This window comes from Hevea brasiliensis, chromosome 7 (genome assembly GCF_030052815.1).
Source record: "Hevea brasiliensis isolate MT/VB/25A 57/8 chromosome 7, ASM3005281v1, whole genome shotgun sequence".
Taxonomy (NCBI): Eukaryota; Viridiplantae; Streptophyta; class Magnoliopsida; order Malpighiales; family Euphorbiaceae; genus Hevea; species Hevea brasiliensis.
In genome coordinates this window covers 86,146,047-86,157,276 of record NC_079499.1, presented here as the reverse complement: position 1 = coordinate 86,157,276, position 11,230 = coordinate 86,146,047, and positions in this window count along the sequence as shown.

The following is an 11,230-nucleotide window of genomic DNA, read 5'->3' as shown; positions in this document are numbered from 1 at the left end:
AGAGGTTGAAAGTTAGAGATGGTGAATCACGTCCTCTTTGAGATGAGGAGCCAACTTTGCCTGCAGCTCTCTTGGTTGGTGCCATGAAAGAGGAAAGGATGAAGAGATTTTAGGTTTTGAAGAGGGGAATCAAGATTGGAAGGAAGTTTTATGAGGAATTATTTGGAAATAGGGGAATTTATGAGAGTTGAAGGGGTGGGTAATAGTTAGAAGGCATTTAAAGAAGCGAAGATGGCATTTGGAATCATTTTCCCACCTCCTCGGTGCACTATCTATGACATTTTACATGGGTCCATGTATCACTACATGGGCCGATCGGTGTAACTTTCTGTTCTTCTTGTTCTCTTCTCGGGCAGGTACACGGGTCGTGTATGTTACATGGGGTAACCCACGTAACTTTCTGCCTAAGCGTTCTTTTGTTTTTCATTTTACACGGGACCGTGTACTGAGGAAAAGAGACCCGTGTAAGTTTCTGCCCTAGGGTGTCCCAACCTTATTTTTCAGGTTTTCTGGTTACACGGGCCGTGTGTCTTCACACGAGGTGACCCATGTAACTTTCTAGAGTGCTTGTATCTATGAGTTTTCAAAGTCTAGAATGTTACACGAGGCATGTACTACACAGCCTGACCCGTGTAACTTTCTGGGCAAAATTTTTTTTATGCTTTTTAAGGGTATTTTCTTATTTTAGCTTTCTAGAAGGTTATGCTAACTTGTTTTATGTGAAAGAATTGAATGCGATTAGGAGTTAGCAATAGAATACTCCCCTATTTTGTGGTTCCCTCTCCTGTGTGGATTAGACTTGGTGATCTCCTCTCCCTTTTTTGCGTTCCTCTTATCATATGTGCGATGTAAAGAGTGGGGTGCCTACAAAACAAGAAATAACATAAAGAGAAGGAAATTAAAATGTAAATAAAAATGTAAAAATCTTAGGTTGCCTCTCAAGTAGCACTTGTTTATAGTCATTAGCTCGACTGTCTTTAAGTTTTATGATTGAATTGGCGGGTTGCTGTAGGATTGTATGAATCCTTTCTCATTTGTATCTCCTGAGAAGTATGGCTTCCATCTTTGCCAATTAACCTTGAAGGTACCAGAGGTTTCACTGCATATTTCTAATGCTCCATGAGGGAAGATTTTAGTGACTTTGAAGGGTCCAGACTATCTTGACTGTAGCTTTCTTAGGAAGAGCTTTAGTCTTGAGTTGAACAGTAGGATAAGGTCCCCTTCTTTGATTTCTTTCCTGATTATGCACCTGTCGTGCCATCTTTTGGTTTTGTCCTTAAAGATCTTGGCATTTTCATAAGCATCTTACTTAATTTCATCCAGTTCATTAAGCTGTAGAAGGTTTTTTTCTCCAACAACTTTTAAGTCAAAGTTTAGGGTTTGTCTCGCCCAATATGTCACACCCTATCCCTCTGTAAGGCATAATATGATCCTGTAGTATACTTAATAAATCACTAAACTTCGCCTACCGATAACCCATTAAATACACTATAAAGAATTTTGAAATAATTTTATCTTCTTTTGAAGGTGGTGAGCACTTTTAACAGGTATTAAAAACTTTTATTTGTAGTTAAAATATTAGGTAATTTTTTTTTAAATTTTATTTTTTCGCAAATTTTGTAAAAATTTCGACAGATTGCCGTTTGTAATTGGAAAAAAACCAAATTTTCAACACCTGTAAAAAGTACTTCCAATAATTTAATTCACAACCCCAACTTCCAATATCTCAACACAACTCAGTTCCAAATTCAATTTATAAAAACAAATCTCAAAATGAAGAACATAATTGAGCATTTCATAAATTAAACACAAGGTTTATATTACAACCATTTTACAAAATCAAATACTTTACAACATTATTGTACAACTTTAATATACAACTGCTCAATACCAATTACATTACACACTTACAATTCATATACATTAAAATAAATATTTACAAAGGATATAATTTAAATACCCAACAAAAATCCAAGTGTGCAGTTTCTTCTAGTCACTAGTAGCCTATTCTGTTGCTTTACCAGTCTCTCTACCTGCGACAGTAACGTAAAGCCATCGCTGAGTAAACATACCCAATTGTGCACAACATAAAGAAAAATACCAGTTTATGCCATATTAAATCACAATTATTCCAATTACAGTATTTAAATTGTTAAACAAATACAAAACACAATTTAAAATTTAAGTCAAAGAAATTCTCACTTCATAATTCAAGAATAACTTTCCATAAAATCGCACAGTCATATCATGACACCAATATACTTTTCATCCCAACAGCCAAAGGCTTATAAGGAATACCAAGGCTAGCTAGCTCAAATCTATGGGTACCCATTTAATTTCCTCCTCTACTGGCACACACCTCAACACTTCAGCCACAGAGGGAATACAAAACTATTTCTTCCCACTAGGCAAGCTAGTGAGGAATTCAAACATCTGGTCATGACACTGTGGTTTCAAACTATTTTAACAATTTTCTAAACATTTAAAATGGTCATCAATTCACATATAGTTTAAATTCCCAAAAACATGGGTCAATAGCACATATTTCTTTTTAATTAAATATTCAATTCAATGGAAGTCATAAATAAATTCTTACAATTCATTCAACACAATTTGAAAAGAAATTTCAAAGAGAAATTATATGTTGTGCACAAACCTCTTATGAGTCACCTCTTGGCCTTGACTCAGTGTTTCTTTCTCCTTTTCAGTGTCTTTCCCAACTGAAACACACAATTTTCAGTATTTAAGTATCAAGTCACATAATTAATCCAATAATAATTTTATGTCTACTTAATTGCACCCCTAAAATTTCTTAAAATAGCATTCTTTAGACTTTGTATTTTAGGGTTACTATTCATTACACTCTTCAAGTCAAAATGTTGACTTTTTCATTCTTAATAGGTATGTGAATTCCAATTACACCCACATACCACATTTTGAGTGTCTAATTGATTGGCATTGGTTGCCATTTCAATTTCTAAACCTCCTAAGAGAAATTATAATTTTTTAGTTTTGGTTCACTATTTTCTATTATTCCATTGGTCTGGTTACTGTGGGAGTTTGGCTAAGTGTCTTGCATTAAAGTTGTTCCTTATTGTCTTAGCTTTAATTCTCTTTTTGAATCACTCCATCCGGAGTTTTGTAGCCCAAGTTATGCCTATTTTTCTAAGGCTGGCCGGATTGGTAGCTACCCAGAATTCTGGGCAGGTTTTTGGTTCTGGCAGTTTTGGAGTGCCGACTACAGCTCACATTTTGGATGGGTTATGGTTAGAATTTGGGTTTTCAATTCTCCATAAAAGTTGTAGTACTATGTCTCAGCTTTCCATCGGTATAAAATTCAGGTCATTTGGACCTTCCTACACCAAGTTATGGTCAAATGAACAAATACTGTTAATTTAGTCATTTCTATACAGTGCTAGTGTGCTAATTCCGGGTTTAACCTAATTGTTCACTAACTTAAAGTCATTTTCTAGGCAGGGTTTTGACACAAAAATTGTGACATTATGTGTCTACTTTCATTTTAATTAGCCTCACACCAATTGGAGTGGCAGAATTATAGTTTTGGTCCCTGAAATTGACCTAAGTCTGGCTGTCCTGAATTGACTCTCACCAATCCAAATTTGATTTCAATTCTCATCACTCCAACACACTCCATTTGACCCCAATTGACCATTTCAAGTTTCAATTAGGTCCCATTACATCAATTACCAATTTTCTCCAAAATTTCCCCCTTAAATTCATTGGCTCAAGAACTCTAATTTTGCAACTTATTCAATTAATGCAATTAAAGTTTATAATCATCTTCTACACACTTAATTACACTTAATTACACCTTCAATTGCATCAAACACACTCAAACCCTAATCCTTCTAGTTTTGGCAGAAATTCCTATAAGTGGAGATGTGCATGATTTGTTTCATTTTTTCATCAATTTCCAACTTCACTCAAGTATGTAAATCATAAGGATAGAGAGAAATTTAAGAAATAAACACTAACCTTGAGTGAAGCTTTTAAATCCTCACTAATTCCTCCAATCTCTTCACTTTTCCTTTTTCAATCTACTTTTCAAGTTGCAAGAGCAAGGTTTAAGTAGAGAATTTGGGGAATTTATGGTTAATTTAGGGGTTTAAGAAACTTAAAATTAAGCTTTAATGGAGATGAAAAATGAAAAGAGAGAAAAAGGGAGAGGGGTGCCGGCCACTTGTTGAAGAAGAAGTAAAAATGACTTTTTTTAAATTTTGTTTTTATGCCCTTTTATGCCCATAATTGACTTAGTAAAAAATAATTAAATGAAAATTAATTTATGAGATCATTGCTTATGTTACACACATGATGTCATTATTCTATTTTCTTTTCTTTTCTTTTTTTTTTCCTTTCCTCTTTCCATACTTCTTTAATTTAAATCTATACGTCTAAATTTTCATTTCGCAAATTTTATTGGATAGTTAGGCCATGAGTCACCTCTAAGGTGAATTGACCAATTTGCCCCTCACTGGTCTGATTTGGTTTGCTAATAATTTAGTATTTCTTTCGGAACCCTGACCTAATTATTTGATCTGCTTATTAACTCTTTTATATGATTTTCTCTTTTTCACTAGCTTCATAATACTTCTTAGGACTACGGTGTCACAATGTCTTGCTCAAAATTAGGATTGGAACTGACCTCGCAGTCACTTCCCGGTAAGGTCACCCATTGCTGTGACCTCCGGCTCATTTAACCTTTTACGTTTTGTTTTTCTTATTTATACTTGAACTTCTAATAATCACTATAAATTTTCATTTAGGGCTTTTCTAGGTGGCTTAAACATGGTTCTAATCCTCTTAATTATCTGGACCGACACTGGTCACCGAAACAGTAAAATATACAGGACTATGCATGTAGGGGTGTTACACTATAGGCCTTATATTCAAGCTTGACTGGGAGGTGGCATGATTTTCCATAAACCAAGCGAAAGGGGATTGTTCCAATGGGAGTCTTATATGTAGTGCGGTAGGCCCACAATGCATCATCTAGTTTCAAAGACCAATCCTTCCTTGAGCGATTAACTATTTTCTCAAGGATTTGTTTTAGTTTCCTATTTGAAACTTTCACCTGACCACTGGTTTGAGGGTGGTAGGGTGTTGATACTTTGTGAGTCACTCCATACTTCTTTAATAATATCTCAAAATGCTGATTGCAAAAGTGACTTCCTCCATCACTAATGATTGCCCTTAGGGTGCCACATCTTGTGAAGATGTGCTTCTTGAGGAATTTGGTTACCACTATGGCATCATTTGTTGGTGTGGCTATTGCTTCCACTCATTTTGATACATATTCAACACCAACCAAAATATACTTATTTTCTAAAGATGGGAATGGACCCATGAAGTCTATTTCCCACACGTCAAACAGCTCTATTTTAAGTATACCATGCAGTGGCATTTCATTCCTCCTTGAGACGTTTCCTGTTCTTTGGCATTGATCACATGTCAGCATAGAGGATCACACATCTTTGAATAGATTTGGCCAATAAAACCCTGCTTGTAGAATTTTAGCTGCAATTTTTATTGTGCTTAGATGTCCTCCATAGGGTGATGAGTGGCAATGTTGTAGGATACTATTTACCTCCTCCTCTGTAATGCATCTCCTGACCAGGCCATCATAACATCTCTTGTACAGTAGAGGTTCCTCCCATGTGTAGATCTCACATCATGCAGAAATTTCTTCCTTTGCTGGTAGGACATGTTGGGTGGCAAAACCCTGCATATAAGGTAATTAATAAAGTCACCATACCAAGGGGCTTGGGAGATTACAAACAAATTTTCATCTAGAGAGGAATCATCAATTGGCAGGTCATCAAAGCTATCCTCATGTTCCTTTAGCTTGAGCCTAGATAGATTGTTGGCTACCATATTTTTGATCTCCTTTCTATGTGACACCCCTTACCCGTCTACAGTGTAGCCAAGCAAGATATGTCACCCAGCGTGCCAAAATACCATATCTTATTTCATAACAATTTACCCTCCTTAATTTATTTATTTATTATTTACCAATTGCAAAAATTCACCATTATATCGTTTATTTGCAAATTGATTAATCTGAATTTTCCATAAATTTTATAGAAAATCCAGCAGAGTGCTGGCTGTAAATTGGCAAACAGTTCTTCTAAACCTGTTTAAAAGACACTTCCAATATAGTTTTCAAATCCATAACTCCAATATATACACATATCAACTCAATCTCCAATCTCAACACCATTTTCAAAATTTTTATTCACATCACAATTCAAATCACATTCATGAATATTTCCTAACATTTCATTTTTTTAACATAATATTCAGATAATTTCAACAACATGAAATTTCCTATATTTACATTATCACATAATTTCAAGAGTTTGTAATCATAACCAAAGACTAATACAAAATGCAAAATACAAAATGCAAAATACAAAATGCAATCCAAAGTCCTAATGTCCTACCAAGTGCACTGCAGATATGAGGTGACTCTAGACTCTATGCAGATCTGACAATCACCCGGTCTGAGGTCTGCTGGACTCCCCAGCTATGTCTCTAGTACCTGCGCGTGGCAAAAGTGACGCACTAAGCAATTCTGCTTAGTGGTGCCAATATAAAATAAAATAACTAAAATACAATAAATGTGCAGAATGTATGTTAACATTTTATGTAGACTTAATTTTTGGCATTTATTGCAGTATCATTTGATTAAAATTTGATAAAATTTATTTTAATTTCCTGAGTAACCTATACTTGTAACACCCTCGTTTGCATAGCCTGGTAGATTTCACTATTCCAGTGACCGGTGTTGATCCGGACAATTAAGGGGATTAGAACCATACTTAAGGCAACTAGAGAAACCATAAACACAAATAATTAGTGATTGCCAATTAGTTAAGTATAAATAAGAAAAATAGAACATAAAAAGTTAAACGAGCTGAGAGTCATAGCGATGGGTGACCTCCTCGGGAACGACTGCGAAGTCGTTTTAAACTCAAATTTCGAACCATAAAATGTGACGCTGTGGTCCTTAGGACCCTTATGAACACAGTGGAAAAGAGAAAATCACGAAAAAGAACTGTTAAGCCAGTCAAATAATTAGGTCAGGGAGCCGGAAGAAATATTGGATTATTTGTAAACCGGGATGAACCGGTGAGGGGCAATTTGGTCAATTGACCAGAGTGACTCCGACCTAATCACAAATAAAATCGGAGAAAAGAAAATTTCTGAATCGAGAATTAAATTAAAGAACTAATAAAAAAATAAAAAAAAAGAGAGGAAAATGAAAAAGTAAAAAGGTGATGATATCATGCATGACCTCATGCATGATGTCATAAACAAATTAATTAAATTATTTGTTAAATTGGATTTTTGGTCTTCTAAAAGGGATAAAGATAAAAGAAAACAAAAAGAAAAAAAAATTAGAATTGTCTTCTTCCTTCCCATCATGCCGCCCCACCTTCTCCCTCTCATCTCCATGAAAATCCTCCATTAAAGCTTGCACTCAAGCTTTAATTCCTCCACTCAACCTTAATAAATCCCCAAAAAACTTCACTAGAGCTTGTTATTGCAACTTGAGAAGAAGAATTACAAGAAGAAAGAAGAGTTAAAGATTGGGTTTTGAAGCTTTAAGAAAGGTTAGTGTGCTAACTTACCATTTTACTTCTTTAAATGCATATGTAATGGTTGAAATGAGCTTAGAATTTATGAAATGAAATAAAAATATGGGAGAAGGACCAAACTGAAATTTCAGCCTGGTTGAGGGGAGTATGAAATTGTATGGTTTGATGCATTAGAATGAGTTTAAAAGCTTTGATTAGTTGAATGGTTAAGATTAAGTGCACTAATTGTGATTAAATGCATGAGATGGATGAGTTAGGGTTTGAATGTTAGGGTTTGTGAATCAAAATTCGGAGAAATGCATAAATGATGACTTTGTCCTATTGTGAGCTGAAAAATGGTCAATAATGACCAAAGGAGATGTGTGGAAATTGTTGGAATGGAAGTCAAATTCGTAGGGTGAATGGTCATGCTGCTGGCAGCATGACCAAGCCAACTTTGAAGGACGAAAACGGAAATTTTATGTGACACCCCTTACCCGACTACAGTGTAGCCGAGCAAGTTATGCCACTCAGCGTGTCGAGCACTCTATTTTATCTTAATTCATTTTTATTCTTCCTTTTGAATATAACTTGTGAAATATAATTTATTTAAGCCATTTATCGAAATTATAATTTATTTGAGGTTCCGAAAATTTTAAAGAAAATCCGGCGGAGTACCGGCTAAAAATGGAGAAAACAGTTCTTCGGAACCTGTTAAAAACACTTCCAATATTCACATTCAATCATTTCCAAACTCCAATATCATAATCTCATCAATATTTCTCAATTTCAGTTCTCAACATTTGTCAACCATTCATTTCTCAATCATTCATCCATCTCATATGATACCATGCATATATCATAGATAAACATTCACTTTTCCATTTACAACCACACTTTACATTATTTACATGAATATCAAAATATATTACATAAGTTCAAATACATATGAGAAAATAAAATCAATTACAAAATACCAAAATGACATCTAGCGTCCTACCAATGCATGATAAAGTGAGGTGACACGCACACTATGCAGAATCAGAACGCCTTACCGAACTGTAGTCTCTGGCGCCTGTCAATCTTCGCACTACGCGTTGCAAAAGCGACGCGCTAAGCATAAAGCTTAGTGGTGCAAATAATAAAATAGAAAGAAATAATATGCAAATAAAAATCATAATTTCTTAGCCATTGTGTTCATGAGAACTAAATAATTACCAACTTAGTGTTTAGTCGAGGGCTAATTACGTTTTATGATATTAACTTCTTCATGAATTTTAAGTTTCTTTGTATTCTATCGTAATCATTTCTGATATTTAATTTTCGTATTTTCTTTAACAATCAGTTCAATTACAGTTATACTTTTCCATGCCCAAGTAACCTATCTTCGACGATCGATCGATAATGTGTCGTTGGCACTGGACACCGCGGTGCCTCGGGCCGTCATACTATGGGACGCATAACGTCAACCATGTATGCAGTCAGTATGGCTAAAAAGCCATGATATCACATAATCGAGCATAAAAGCCATGCATACGGGCATAAAAGCCATGAATACGGGCATAAAAGCCATGAATACAGGCATAAAAGCCTTTCGCAGTACTGCTAAAACAATACCCTATTGGCATGCCAAACTATCCAAACCAATCTTGTTAGGAATACTAGGGCATTTAATACTTTAAAATGTTAATATATTGTGCTTTATGACTTCATTATTTCATGATAAATTTCAATCATAATTCATATATTCATTTGATCATTTATATGATCACAATTCACATCAATTATTCTTTTATACCATTGTACTCAAAATACTTCTCCTCTTTACAATAATGAGAACTAATGTCTCATTCATACATTAATATGGTTTATTTATCCATTCATTATGTTATTCATATTGATCACAATTCTAAACAATGGTTCACATGTACCATTGTATTCAAAACATTTTTCCTTTCTCATTTATACATTCAAGAATCTACTTATGTAATTACAAATTTTATATTTCAAGTTGAGTTACTAATATTTTATGAATTCCATTTGTGATGGGCATATATGCCCTAACTATCTATTCACATCAATTAGGTGACTTATTTTTCATGTTTCAAGTAATCCATGAATATTTCATGGATTTCAAATTTATGGCCTAATTTCTTTTTAACAATTTTGACTAGGATGCATAGTCCATATTTGTCATACAATTCTAAGCATTTAAGCTTAGAATTGGTTCTAGGTCTTCATCTTAATTCACTAATCATTTTGATTACTATTCACCATACTAGTCAACCAAAATGTTGACCTTTTTATACTTAATGGATATATTAATTCTAATTATACCAAGATCCCACATTTTGAGTTTTACATTTATTAGTATTAATTGCCAATTGCAATTTAAAGTCCCCTAGATGCATTTCTAATTTCAAATTTTGAATTTCAAGTTTTGGTGTCACTATTCACCCCATTGGTCAACAAAAATGTTGACTTTTGCATAGACAATAGGTACATTGGTTTTAACACTCCCGATGTACCACATTTTGCATTTAAAACTTGTTGGAATCAATTACCAAATCCATTTCCAAGCTTATTTCAAGTTTTCATGTCACTATTCACTTCATTGGTCAACTAAAATGTTGACTTTTGCATAGAAAATATGTACATTGACTTTGGCACTTCAAACATACTACATTTTTCATTTAAAACTTGTTGGTTTTGGTCACTTTCTCAAAGCTTAGGTCATTTTGGCAAAATTGCCAATTTTCGGTTTTCGTGCTCCGAAGTTGCACTGTTTCATTGGTCGATTTACTGTTGGAATTTGACAAAAATTCCTTCATAGAAAATGTTCCTTATTTTGTCTAGTTGAATTTCTTTTTTTGAATCACTCCATTTGGAGTTTTGTAGCTCAAGTTATGGCCAAAATAAGTTTACTGTTCACGTGTACTGTTCCTGCTGAAATTTTGGGTTTTGGCAGATTTTGGTCCAACTTTGGTCAGTAATTTGACCAAGTTAAGTTCATAATTTGTCTAACTTTCTTCATATGAAATGTTCTACCATGTCTTAGGTTTCCATCGGTTCAAGAATCGCCTAAATCCGAGTTTTCTAGAGAGAGTTATAGCCATCCAAACATTACTGCTCAAATGAAAATTCTGGAAATCTCAGTACAGTAAACTTCACTTTGCTCAATGATTTGATTAGGTTCTGGTCATAATTTGGGGTAGGTTTCTTCATGAAAGTTGTTTGTATATGTCTTAACGTGTTGCTGTAAAAATTTCAGATCAATTGACCATTTCTATAGTGAGTTATGGCCAAATGAACAGTTACTGTTCATTTGGTCATTCTGCAGGGCTGTTTGCAGGGTATCCGGATTGGGGCCAACTTTTGGTCCTCTTGCTTTGGTCTTTTGGGCATGGTTTCTTCAGAAAAAATGTGCCATTATAAGCCTAGTTTCATGTCCAATTGGCCAAACACCAATTGGACCAACACAGCCCAAGCTATGGCAGTCCAAGTGGACTGAAATTTTAGTCACCCTGCTGCACTAACAAGGCAGCCTACACATTCACTTGGCTATACTATTTTTCAGTCCAATTCATGGTCAACATACCTAAAATGGTCACTAATTGACCATTAAGATGTTC